The sequence below is a fragment of the Sciurus vulgaris genome (assembly GCF_902686455.1).
Source record: "Sciurus vulgaris genome assembly, chromosome: 8".
NCBI lineage: Eukaryota > Metazoa > Chordata > Mammalia > Rodentia > Sciuridae > Sciurus > Sciurus vulgaris.
Window position 1 is genome coordinate 76,853,775 of NC_136468.1, and position 14,478 is coordinate 76,868,252.

At 35.6% G+C, this 14,478-nt stretch overlaps 1 protein-coding gene across 13 annotated transcripts in view; it reads right to left on the reverse strand.

Annotated features, from left to right (window-relative positions):
• Positions 1-10,554, reverse strand: part of DGKB (diacylglycerol kinase beta) — a 639,605-nt gene extending 629,051 nt beyond the window's left edge. For 2 of the 13 annotated variants that reach the window (XM_079151890.1, XM_079151902.1), the window contains exon 1: positions 9,823-10,249. The gene's annotated coding sequence lies outside the window, so the exon portion shown is untranslated. Of the gene's footprint in view, positions 1-9,822; positions 10,250-10,351 lie in introns of those variants that run through there. The other 11 variants (XM_079151891.1, XM_079151900.1, XM_079151895.1 and 8 more) reach the window with 10 other exon arrangements.
• Positions 10,555-14,478: the final 3,924 nt, after the last annotated feature.

Here is a 14,478-nt window from a genome sequence, read left to right on the forward strand (position 1 = left end):
CACACCTGTTCAGATTGTTCCTTTCTCTTCTTCCTCCCCTCTTTATCTAGAGGTGGCACTCCTCCTGGTCAATAGGAACCTATATCCTATGACTTAGATCTTATCGGTCACACATTCTTGTATTATCTATTAAACACCCCTTTTCTGCATTTTTATCACTCTTTACTTCTCATAGATATTTAAATATTTTCAAAAACAATTCCATCTCAGAAAAGTGAAGACTTCTTCAAAACCCCATTATTCTCCAGAAAACAGTTCTTTCTTTAAACCTTCATAGATACAACTTTGGAGTGAGTCACTGTCTCTCTTTCTGAACTCCTACACACTCCACACATTTTCTTCTTGTTTTCACACTCCCATGACTTCAGCAATGTATCTTTAGTTAAGATCATCAATGATCTCCTTGTGTTCAAAGGCAATTGATATTTTTCAGGCCCATTTCAGTTCACCTCTTGGCAACAACCAGTACTTTGTCATTCTTGCAGCATGCTTTCTCCTGGTCTTCAGAATGCCACAGATCTCTGTTGTAGTTTCCATTCTCTGTGACAATCCATTTTCAACTCTTTGCAAGTTTGTCTTCACTAAAATATTCTAAAAATATTAGGATGCATCAAGATTTTTCTCCTAAATGTATCTTCTTTTTCACTCTAGCAGTATTTTCTCTGGGATTCTTATCTATGCCAAAGGATTCAGTGCCCATCTATATGACCCAACTTAAACATCTGTTTCCCAGTTTGTTGTTTTTATCTTTCTCATATCGCCAACTGTTTGCTCCAGAATTAAATAAAAGGAATACTGATTTTCAAAAGAAAATAAGTGAATAATGACCCCTAGATATAACTTTACAAGTGCTTTTATCATCCTTTGAGTGAATTCCTGGTCTTCCCTCAAGACTCAATTCAGATTCTAAATTATCTGATTAATTCCTTAGTCTCTTACTCTCCTCATCTCCTATAGCAACATGTGCCTACTTCTGCCGCTACATATAGCCATGGTATTTTAATTTCTACATCTACGTGTCTTCCTCTACCTCCAACTACACAGTTAGGAGCTCCTTAGTATCAGTCAGGTCCTATTCATAATCTTCTTTCCAGAACCTACCATCTAATGCATAGTAGGTGCTCAAAATTTTTAAATGAATAATTGAGTGATAATTAGGCCACTACTTCCTAAATTGTACTCTAGGTTTTCCAAAGGCATATTAATAGATGCTCCTAAAAAGAGGGATTCTATGATTAATTAAGGTCAGGGAAGTTTGTTCTCCATCCCACACCAACACATGCTTGCATCTGGACTATACAAATTTAAAAAATTAATGGTTAATAGGGAAAGATTTTCCTCTCTTTTCTGATTGTGCTTTTAATACTTATGGTATCATTCTTCAAACAGGTTTTCTCTACCACTTAACATAGTTTGTATTTTCACTCATTAGTATCAACAAATAACTATTATAGAAGCAGAGGTTATGGCACATTCTTTTGTCTAAGATGTTCACTGTAAGGTACAGGTGCTAATTCCTTCAAGAAGCTTTGATGCTTCTTAGGGCAGAAAAAATTTTTGATCAATATAGCAGTGCTACAGTATTGACAAATACATCAAGTCTAACAGATTCTTTTTGTTTTCTTTTCTTTTACAGAATCACTAATACAAACAATTAAAGGACATTTACTTCAACATAAAGAATAGCAATATTACAGTCAATTTCAAGCCATTCTGTTTTCCTAAATTGCTCTTATAAAGATAATGTATTTAATTAAGCATCAAATGCACCACCAAATAGTTATGTAGGTAAAGTTGATGACAGAAGGATTTATAGGTCAAAAACAAAATTTCTACTTGCAGCTCAAAGAACTTAACACTTCACTGTCAGAATATATTGTAGTTTGGGCAGGGCACATTCAAAACTGAGACCCAAAATAAAACAACAGCCCCCTCTTGAATGGCTTTTACAACTATGTTTTCTTTGTGTGACAGGAGGGAATCTTTATTTACCAATTAGTAAGTTCTAACATACGCTGTGGCACACAACATTATGTAATAATAGGGCATCCATTCTGGTGATCAGAACTCTCACTTAGAACAACAGGGTAGCAAAGTGACTCATCAGTTTGCGTGCTCTTTCCTGATTCTAGTAATTTGGGGCAAGTGTGGGGAAGTTACAAGTCGATAATGTGCAGCCCAAAATGACAGGCAAGAGAAGTTACTAAGCAACATTAAGTACTTGCGTATTCCTAATCTTTAAAAGCTGCCCGAAGCTGAATAATTCTATAATATAAAGGGAAAGAAAGAAAGCAATGTGGGAGTCATGTTTTTGACTGAATGAAAATGTTTTGCTCAATAATTCTGAAATTTGGATTCACCAAGAATTCATCTGTCTTACTCTTAAGGATTCCTTCAAGTGTATAAACCCCTTGAACTCCCTGTCACCTTTTAATCACTGTCAACTACAGAGACCAGGTCTACAGTAAAAATCCTAATGAGGTGGGGAGGGCAGGAGTGGTCCCTGTGAATCTTGAAACCAGCCTGCTCCCCTGTCACGAGGATCTTCTGTTCCTGGTATCAGCTCTTTCATAGCAATACAAGGACAGCACATTAGGGGCTTGTTTGCCTGTTGAGGTGTGTTTGCTTCCATCTTTCTCTTTTATTGAAGTTCAACTTTGTGTACTGTAGGAACTTGTCTGTTATCCGCACTCTTCCTCCACTGAGTCTGACTCAGTGCCTCACAGAGTAGACCATCAGTGACAGAAGGATAAAATAGGATCAGGGTCATGGTGTCAGTGGTTCTGTCTGTAGGTGATAACCTTCAGATCTCCATTTGTATGAATCTTAAACTTCCCAGTAGCTATTACTTGCAATCTCCAAAATGCACACTAGCAAAAGGCATGACAAGCAAGAATTCCCTGGGCCTATTTTTTTTTTTTTTTTCTTTTTCATTAACCAGCAAAGGGATTCCTTGGTCAAAAGCCAAGGAAGAAACACTTTTATATCCCCTGTATCAGCAAAACAACTTGCTGAATAAACTATAAACTCATCTTTTCTGTTTGAAGTTCTGTTTTCAGGTCATGTATCCTGTAATGCTTTCCCACAGCACCTCTATTTCTTCCCCCTTTCCAGTTCATGTAACTCAAAAGGAATCAAGCTAGGTAATAATAATTTTCCTCACATAAGAGGTCATGTTTTCTCAGTGTGCTTAGGCACAAAGAGCAGAGTAGTCAATGTAAAACACAACAGAAAGTCATCAAGTGGATAAGTATGACTACGTTTGAAGAATGTCAGAGAAGTAGAAATAAAAGACCTCTCAACATGATTTTACAAAAAAAGAAAGGGAACTAGAATTTCTGAAGATGAACTGTGCATCAGTCACTCCCTGGGAAGTATACATGTATATTTCATTTATCTATGTTAACAGTTATCTTTATTTTTAACTTTGTATTTCAATATAAACTTTTGGGGTTAAATAGTAATTAATAAAGCTCCTTATAAAAAGTTAAATAGTATTTAATAAACTTTGAGTCTCATTAAATATTTTTTACCAATAAGAAACTAATATAAAGGTCATTTTTACATTTAGATTTTAACCCCTATATCCTAACCCTATAGTACCCAAGAGCAGAATGACAAAACTCAAATTTCTTTGCATATTGAGAAATTATATTTACAGTGGATTTCTTCACACTATTATCCACAACTTTATCTCATCATGATCAAAACCTGGAATTATTTAAGGAAAAGAAAATATATGTAAGGTCCAACTGCCTCACTGGGAAAACATCATTCTAAGATAACTGTTTTGACAAAACTCCAAAGACCAGACATTACAATAGCTACCATACTTCTCTTCCCATTTTCCCTTTTCCTTATTGTAATTCTTATTTGATAACTAATTCATGTGGATTAGAAAGAATAACAAAATAGAATTATTTGACCTAAGATATTACCTTTTAAAAACTATCTGTAAAAATAATAGGCTGTTTACATAATTATGATATTAAATACTTATTGAAAGAAATTTATAAAATTAGAGTTCATAGAAACTGACACTGCTTCTCTGGGGGAGGGAAGTTGGGACTGATTTCCCACTCTCAACCTTTATTTCAGTCTTCTGTAGTGTATTGAAGTAGGGAGGTCTGCTTGTAGACAGAATTCGCTATTTTTATTAGCTATTACAGAAGTAAAATTTCCTAAGGTATTTTTCCTCAAAGGAAATAAGAGTTCAAAAAGCAATTTAAAAGGCACCATTTCACAACTTCCCATTATTGTCCTATAAGGGCAGGATATCTTTAATAAATCACTTATTCTAATATTTATTTTTATCCTCTAAAAATATATTAATAACTTGATACTAGAAATTATGAATAAATAAAAACTTCTGTCACATGAGCTGAAAATAAATATGTCATATTTCATTTTCCCAAGATATCATCCCCTATATTCTAAATACTTAATTCAGGTTGAACATTCCTAATCCCCAAATCTGAAATCTCAAGTGCCCCTAAATGGGAACATTTTTGAGGTGGAAAAGGTAAGTCAAAACACAGGTACACTAAAAATACTGTACTGTATAAAGTTACCTTCAGACTACTTGTATAAGGTATTTATGAAACAAATGAATTTTACGTTCAGACATGGGTTCCCTCACCAAGATATGCTCTTATGTGTATGCAAATATTCCTGAGAAACATCTGAAATGCTTCTGGTTCCAAGCATGTTGGGTAAGGGATACTCAAACCACACAGGGGAGTAAATGTGTTTTGAGAAACTTTATATAGCAACCAGGAGTTCAGTTTATTAAAATATATTCTCTGGCTCAAAATTTGTAACTCGTGTTTAAAAGGCAATGCTTTAGACATTTTGGAAGGTAAAGGTGAAATATTTTGTAAGTGGGTCTCCCTACTCCTTCAGGGAATTGAGTTAGAGCTTTTTGGTCAGTTTATTGAGAAGTAGTTTTGAGCTTAATTGGCATGTTTGACACTATGCTAAACACTAAAGTTCTAAAGAAATAAGTCTTGGTTCCCCTCTTCAGTGTGGAAACCAGACCATTTCAACTCTCTGTGACATATTCAACAAAGGCAAGCACAAATTTTGGTGGAATCTCAGATCAGCAGTAAAATCTAAATAAAATCCCCAGAGGGTATGACACTAGACTAGAAGCTTAAGGGCTAAAGTTACAACACAAAGTAAAACTCAGTGTGGAGCGAGGGCCAAGGACTTGGGAGTCAAGAAGTAAATTCCAGGTGCATGGGATATCTCAGCCTGTTATCCCAGCTACTCAGTAGACTAAGGCAGAAGGATCACAGCAAATTCCATGGCAGCCTGGCCAACTTAGTGAGATCCTTTCTCAGAATGAATAATGTAAAGGACTGGGGATGTAGCATGTCAGTAGTAGAGAGTCCCATGTTCAATCCCCTGTACCAAACAAAACAGAACAAAAAACTGTAAATTACAGAGGGACAAGTGTAAACAGAAACAAAGGAGGTAGAAGATAGCATGAACCATTAAGGGTTATAATGGACCAATGACAATAGTGGACTTTGTGCCTTTTGGTTAAAAGCCTGGTTTCCAGAGCCAGACTGTCTGGATTCAAGCCCCAGCTGTAATTTCTACAAGTTTCTAACTGTGGAAAATCACTTAACCCTGTGTTCCTCAGTTTGCTTTTATAAAATAGGAAGGAGAATACAATTAGGATTATCAAATAAGAGTACTGTCAAGATTAATTGTACAAGATGCTTACAAAGGTAACTGGCATGTAGTAAACATTCAATAAAAGTTGCCACCATGATTTTTAAACTGTTAAGAAGATGAGAGCCAATTTCAATAATACAGTTAAAAGTCATTCCTCAAAATTGTATTCCCAACCCCAACGTGAAATGTCACAAATGACAAGAGAATGAATCAGGGCCAAGAACGTGAACATGATTGCAAAGCTCCATCTCCATATACGTATCTGATAACAGCTTAGTAGCATCAACTCTGCTTGTGAGGCACATTCATTTACTTTCTGATTTTGAAGGTAGCAGTTTTTATGTTCCTTCCATCTATAGTGATTGGCATGTTGCCAGTCAAAAATAACCCAGTCAAGGACATTGTGTTTCAAATTTACAAGGCAATACAAACTCCCTATTAAAAGGCAAATCCGTCATTTCAAATTGTTGACTCAGAAAGTCCTTAAAAAAGAATTTCAGCTGTTTAAATTTAGCATGCTGAGAAAGACCAATCCTAAAATATTGTTTGGCTCCATGCCTATAACATTTTCATTTTATTCCTTGTTAGTGTTTGTCTTCTGTGATAAGAAGACAAGTGGCAGTAATCATGTTAGGCTCCGTAACACTTCACATTTTACCTAACACTTCACATTCTGTTTTGCTCCTCACTAGTTGAAGATGGCCTTTTGCTTCTTGGCAAATTTTCAGGAAATGATTATGCAACAATCAGTGATATTTCCATGTACTCTTTTACCTCTTCAGTCATCATCTGGCCCTTTTCACCCTACTTTTCTTTGAATCATTTTTCCCTTTTAAAAATATGTAAAGATTATCTGGAGATAAGCCTTACCTAATTTTTATAATCAGATCTTACCATGATTTAAAGAGATGTTTCAAGTCTGTGTTTCATCTGTGACTTTAAACATATCCACCCCACATAGCCCAAAGAGTTTGTTTTTAGAGTACCTCTGAACAAAGGATCTGGACACATTTTATATGTCTACCATGTCATTCCTTTATTTTCCATTTATCTCCCTTTGGTTTTGGATCTTCCAACTTCCTTCCTCCCAAATGAACTCCATCATCTTCCTGGCAATGTCCCCAGCTTCATTTCCACAGTTTGTAAAGCCAGAACAAAACCTGAAATTGCAATGGTGACTATGCCAGGTTTGAATCTGGGGTCAATTTAGGTTCCAGTCTTAGTGGTTCCAATCCTGCCTATCATCAGACCAAGGAGATCGCCCCTACTTGGTGTGACTTCTCAAGCACTCACCACCCCCTGCATCCACAAAATGATACTTACCCCACTTACTTACAATCCATAACAGAATATCATTTTAATAAATCAGGTAACAAAATGACTAGGAGTGGGACTTAGTCACATCTGTGGGCTAATCCTAGCTTACCATTTACCAAATATGTTGCTTTCAACAATTCTTTTATTCTGTGGGGCACTGAGTTTCCTCTAAATGGGAAAGAACGCCATCTTCCTTCCATAGTTGTTGTAGCATAAATGAAACAACACATTCAAAATGCTTGACCTAGTACTGCACTGACTACACTTACAGAAATTGCCAAATTATCATTTACTGTGTGATGAGCAAATCATGTTTGGAAATAATCCACAGAGCTCTGAAGGAACTTCCTGGTTAATACCTAAGGGTCAACAGGTACATGGGATCTTACTTGAGGTTATTTTACATTGGTGTTTTATAAAAGAGAGAAAAAGCAGTTAGACAGGAGAGAGGCTCTAAGAAGAGGCCAATTCACAGCTTTGCCTGAAGCTTCCTCAAGCTTCCTCCAGGCAGGTGCTCATAGGTTAGAGGTATTACTCTTAAGAGAATTCTTCAACAGTATCTTGCCTACATGAATACAGCTCTGATCCTGAGTCAACCAGGAGAAGAAGCATCCAGGAAAGCATAATCTTAAAATGTTATATCAAGCCTGTAGATCAGTCATTACTGTAGACAGTTTAGACTTAGGGACAAGTAACTATGTCTGGCTTGTGTAGCTACAACTCTCTTCTTTCAATAGTGTGCAAGGAAAATCATGAGTCCCAGGATACTTGCCTAGTTCAAACACTGTCCCAATAAACCTCACCAATGGTTTAAACCATACAATAATTGCTTTCTTTCAAAAATGTAATGATTTTCTTAACATAATACATACTTTGTTTATCAGTAGGACAAGAAAAATTTGATTCAAGGGTATTGCTATAATTCAACTCCTGCTACCCAAGTTTCTGTCTTTAAAGATATTTGACAAGTTGCTATCAGTTATTTCAACCTGATTTTCCTTCTCCTTAAATGGATACCTGAAGTTCAAGTAATCATCTCTTTTAGAGTATCATGGAACTGCTTGAAAACTCCTTTCAACCATATTCTTCTTTACATAGATGTTTATTTTTCTTTTTTATTACTGTCTAAATTTTAAAAAAAAAATTTAGTGTTCAATGAACCTTTATTTTTTATTTATTCATATGCAGTGCTGAGAATTGAACCCAGTGCTTCACATGTTCTATCACTGAGCCAAAACCCTAGCCCTAAATTTTTTAATCGCCCTCAGGTATGCATTATCATAACAAATATATTCTCTGGATTATATTTTACTCAGTGATTCACAAAGTCACATGTTTATGCACAGAGAAATTTCATGTGTGGAATGGGTACTAAAACAACACAATGCCAAAAGTACTAAGTAAGGCTTTGTATTTAGAGATCAACAGGATGAGTAGCTAATTAGGCTAAACAATTTAAATTACATCCTGGACATATTTTATTTTTAGCAAATTATTGAAGATTAGGTTCATTAAAGCAAGTGATACAATTTAAAATTGAAATGATAGGATAAGAGTAGGCCTTAATTTCCTCCTTTATCATGACAGAGGATTTCAGAATCAAGAGTTATTTCAAAAGTTTTTAACCACCTTAACTTACAGAGTTTATGCTAGTTTAAGGAAGAGTCCCAGCTTAAAATCCTGAATTCTGTTTTCAATAACTTCTGCTTTACATTAATCCTTCTTGGAGAAAGATATAGTAATATAGTAATTTCTCCAATGATACTCCAATTATAGCTAACATTTTTGTGTATCTTATCCTTTCAATTTGAGGGACTCCTTTTATTTTCCTTTTCTTATTTATTTATTTATTTTTTTCATTTTCCTTTTCTCTGTTACAAAAATTCCAGTCAATGTGAGAGGGTCTGGCTAGATACTTCAATGTTTTTAGATTAATAATTCCTAGTTTCTCTTCTAGAAAAAGACCTTAAGTATTCTGCCTGCATTCATGCTTATTTGGTCATTTGCTTTACAATGGGCTGGCCCTTACTGACCTATTTTTAAGAGTTGGTTATCTGCAATTTGAGCGAGGAGTTGAAGTTGTTTTTTAAAAGTTTTTTTAAGCCTACATTTTCTGCCAGTGAACACAATGCTGCTTAGTTTCTAAGTATAGAGCCATCTATGTAAAAATCACCACTTTGAAATCACAAGGAAGATACTGTTGAGCAAGTGGAGATTACTGCAGCAGAAAGAAACTGGGGGAACTCTCTGCATCCCACCCACTAAAGAGTATTTGAATGGTTATCATATTATCAGTGCCCCCTAGGTTGCTGCCTAGCGGTAACCCAGACCCGAGTTCACATTTTTTTTTTTAATTTAATAAGGTAAATCAAAGACATTTTTGTTTTGTTTGTTTATTTTACAATTAGGAAATAAATAAGGAGCGAAACTTGCAACAATAAACTAGGGCATTTGGAATTGCAAATCAGTCCCTTTGCTTATTTATTTTTTTAAAGGCAAGCTGCCATCTCATCAGTAACTTTCAGCAGATCACTTTTGGAATTAAATCTAGAACACATCTACAAGCGTTGTTGCTTAAAATCACAATGAACTGGGCACTTTCTGCAGACCTAACTAGCAATCAGTAGTGCAAATAACTGAGTAACAGGACCACAATCTAACTAGGACATAAGTCAGGGAGACAAGCCGATTGACTGCACATTTCATGGAAAATTCAAAGCCATGTTTTTCTAACTTTCCTCGCCATTTCTTTTCAGCTTCCCTTCCCCCGCACTCCATACTCAGAAGCCACTCAAATTACCAACCGTGTCCAGTTTAACTTACTGCAGTGTGATGATGCAGGAGAAGGTTAGGCGCATCTCCGAAGGGAGAGCGACTGCTTTTCCGGAGAGGAATTAGGACTCACCAGCTCTCAGGATCCTTTCCAATTCACATGCTGTCCGCTCAGTAAGAAGGCTCCTCACACAGCTCGGCTTCCCCAGAGGAGTGGAGCTCCAGAACTCTGCTCACAGCATCCTCCTCCCTACTGCCACCCCCTTCCAGTACACACTGCCCCTTCAAACTACTGTCAGAAAGATGGAAATCTACTTCCAGGCAACAGCACCGGCTGCCTGCAGTCCGCCAGTCCCTGATCATTTGCAACTCAAAAACAGCGGAGACTGAAAGACATGAAAGACGTAGGTTTCCTGCGCTTGAAAGTCAATTTTGGCTTCCCTCTTCCCCACATCTCACTCCTCCCACTTCAACCTCCTCCGCCACGGCCACCTCCAGTCCTCCTCTCCCACTCAAGCTAGGTATTGCAAATTATTATTTTATTATTCATGCCAATAAGCATCAAGAACACTGAATTTACCGGAGAGGAAATACCTGTTGTCCATGACTAAAGCTCTTCTTTCATCTCTTTTAGCCCTTGATTTTTATCAAAGACGCGTTGATATTGGAAGTCTGTGCAGTGTGTGTGCGTGTGTGTGCGCGCGCGCGTGCGGTGAGGAGGAGGCAATCTGCGCGGCTGCAAGCAACAGCCCTGCCTATCTGGCTGCTGCTGCTGTTGCTACTATTGCTGTTGGAGCACAGGGGAAAATCAGGGAGACAGTGCTTCACAGCTGTTTAACTGTTGGTTGAGTTATTAGACAGGGGAGGAGACTGTGCAGGTATGAGTGACTGTTACTGAGACATTAAACTGAATTTCCTGCAATTACTACCATTCAGTGTATATTTGCCCTCCCACGGGAAACCTGATACCTGTCTCCCCTGTACTTTGTCTTAAGTATATAGTCTTTGATGGGTCATTGTTCAGCAACCACCTGCCTAATCCTTTTCTACGAATTGTGGCAGCTGCACACTCTATTGCTGCATTCCAGCTTGGTAACCCAGGAGAAGATGACTGAAGGATGGATAAGCTAGAAATTTATTAATATTGAGGGAAAATGTACGTATATGTAACCAATCAGGACACACATAAAAATTATTTTCAGCCATGAGTGTAAAATAATGCATTGGGCAGTAAAAATGTAGGGCAGTCAATAATCAAGTTATCTGATAGAATATGTGCAAACTCTGATAGTTATTACTGGCTAAGTGCAGATTATATCGATGCAAGCATCCATTGGTGGCTGTCAGCATACGGTGATTTTAATGCATTAATATTGCCCCAACGGCTACAAAGTCTACTGAAATCTACTTGTTACTTTTGTCTATGGACTCTCCCACTCTCTGCTTATTGATTACTCATTCTCTGCCCTCATTTATTTCAATATATTTTCACATAAGGAGATATTCAGTGGAATTTTACAAGATAAAGACATTCTAATCCCTTTGAAGTCTAGGATGTATCTTGATGCTTGATGTCACTTACTCTAGCAATGATTTGTTTTCACAGTTGTTTTGTAGTAGATTGGGGCATCATGAGCAAGCCTTCCTAAGAACACACATGTGTACCATTTAATATTTCTAATCTACTTTCAGTCTTCAGTTGTCTGAGGTAAAAATAAACTTAATTCCTTTTGAATTTATTCCTAATGTACACCTTTCGTTATTTCTGCCTTGATTTGAGTACTTTTCATGTTTGCCATATATTTTCTCTGTTGTGAGCGTTTCTGTAATCAGGGTTAACTCAGACAAGGGGGAACACAGAAAGAAGAAAATCCCTGGGAATGTAACAAGAAACCAAATGAAAGAAGAACCCAAAAAGATTGATGCATGTCCTGATTTGTTTATATAAGAAAACTAATACCTTTAGCTAAACAAAGACCAGTCAATGAACAAAGCATCTTTCAATCGTCCAGTAAATAAATTCATCAAAACTAACTTAATTATAATGATGATGGAATATACCACAGGTTAACATTTTGTTTAGAAAATCATACAGACAATAAAGAATATCCAGATTTTTTAAATGTCAAAATTATAATAAAGCATGCCTCATATTTTTGCCTTTTCATGCTTTATCTATTAAATCACTATTATATGAAGCACAATATTATTAAAAATCTGAAAAGTAACATCTTATTTTTGTACTGGAATCTATAAGGAAGTAGTTTCTTCCACCTAGAAATGCATTATGATACATAAAGACAAGGGCAGGTGGTGTGACTTAAATATTCTGCTCCTCAAACTCCTTTCTCAGTAACATTATCCACATCACAAATTTCAAAGTTTTGCATATTTTTCATAGGTTAGCATTTTTTGTTTTTGTCTTTACCTTTACTCCTATTTTGAAATTCAGCATATTTAGGAAAGGCACTTAAATGTTCTTAAGAGACAAAATGTCTTAGATATTTTTACTTTTAAAAAAGGAAGTTAAATATTCAGTCTGGGTAGAGAAGGAAGAAGTACAGACATTGAGATTATTAGTAACTTTTTTATAAATCCACCTAATGCTAATTAGATACAATTGTTTAAAAAATGCTCATGGCATTACTGAGATTTACAGAAAAAAACAATTTTATGGACAAAATTACAAGATTTGGTAATGAAGGAAGTGACCTTCATTTGAGAATCAATTCTTAATTCTTGACTGTGGTAATTTAGGATTTTCTATTTTGGGGGAGAATTTACGGACTGCTGCTTTTGACCCCTTGCCCATTTGTTTAAAATGCTTCTCTGCCCCATCACTTCATTTTCAAAAACTCCACTGGGATATTTACATAATTGATCAATCTAAAAATAAAAGTGTTAGAAAATGAGCTTGCTCTATAAATACTCATTAATTTAAAAAGGCAACAATTTAATGAAGGATAGAAATGATTTTAATTTTCATCTAAATCTCTTTCATCATCAACAAATATTTTCCCACAGTAAATTCTTTAATTTAATGCTACTTCTTTACTGGTAAAAAGCCAAAAGTTTTCAGTGTCTACATGGTAGAAGCCATGTTTGTGTGGTTCACTCATTTATCTCTAGCATCTTTCAAAGTGTGCAGAACAGCATGTGCACATTATTGTTTTAATAAATTAGTGAATAAGAAAAGGAAATGACCTTATGGGTATGGGGCGTTGGAGAGATAACTGAGCTGGAATAAGGTTGTTTCCTGTCTTCATTCAGCCATTAAATAACTGTGGCACTTTTTAGGGAAGTGATAATTTACCACTGTCTTTAAGCATTCTTTTAGGTCCATCAATCACAAACTCCACAAAACTGCATGATAAATGTCTGCCCTCAAAACTTCTCTAAAATGGGTTTCTACTCTCTAAATACAATCAATAATATTACATAAAATTTTGTATCCTGACCATTTTGCAAACCAGTTATATCAAGGACCAATTTAATCCTTGAAATTTAAAGCTCTCCCTTATCCTCCTTCTTTAAATTGCCAATCTGTACCTACTCTTGTGGAGATCAGTCTAGAAGAAAAAAGAAATAGGTTGTTATACACTTATGAGTGTGTAAGACTTCCTAAAATGTTAGAAACTTTTATTGACCTTTTACAGTCTCATTTATGTATTTCTTTAAGCAAATGATGAGAAATAGCTTATATAATGAAGTATATGTTACTTTCAGTAGATATGAATTTGTAATTTAAAATTTCAGAAGATAAAAATTTATTTTTAATTAGCCCTTTAAGTAAACTAATGCTAAAGAATCACCTTGTCCATTGTGTGTATCCATAAGAAATTAATTTTAAAAAATAACTATGGGTAATTGGCAGAAAGATCATAGAGTAGAGAGAAGCAGGGGGGAGAAGGGGAAGTACTGGGGACTGAATTAAAACAAGATACATTCCATGATTTTATGTTTATTTCAAAATGGATTCTATTGTCATGTGTAACTAAAATGAATTAAAAAGGAAAAAATAATCACCTTGTCAGTTAATTTTATTCAACAAACATTAATTGACCATCTATTTTTCTCAAAAGTATTAAGAAACAGTTCAATTGGTCAAAACATCTGCTTTTAAAGGACATAGGATCTCATAAAAATGTTCTTTAATTAACAATTTCTGTTTGAGTGTTATGTTTCAGAAAATTCAAATCATTGAGATTTATGATAACAATTTAAATCCTTATTAACTTTGGCTTTAATGATAAAGAAAGGAGAGAAAGAAAAGAGCAAGCTACTTCCTAAATGGAAAAGATGAACAAACTGTCACATGAGAACTTTTCCATTGGTTCCCCCACCCCCGCCAAACCTATAAAATCACTGAATATAGGTTAAAAGTCTAGGGGAGACCCAGAAAAGTCATGATTTTATTGCATTTCTTTTAAAAACAATAATGATCATAAAATATTAGATTTGGATAGACCCTTAGACCTCCTCTAATTTTGTTTTCATCTTTTCCAGCAGAAAAAAACTAACAAAGTATATCACTGTGGCTTTTTGCTGGAGAGGCCATCTTACCTGACTGCTGGATCCAGGTTTTGGCACTTAACAGATACACTTCAATTCCTAGCTAGGTCAATGACTAGCTGAAGACCTTGGGATAATTATCTTCTCCACACCTCAGTTTTCTCCCCTATAAACTTAGGATAATGATAGTCACTA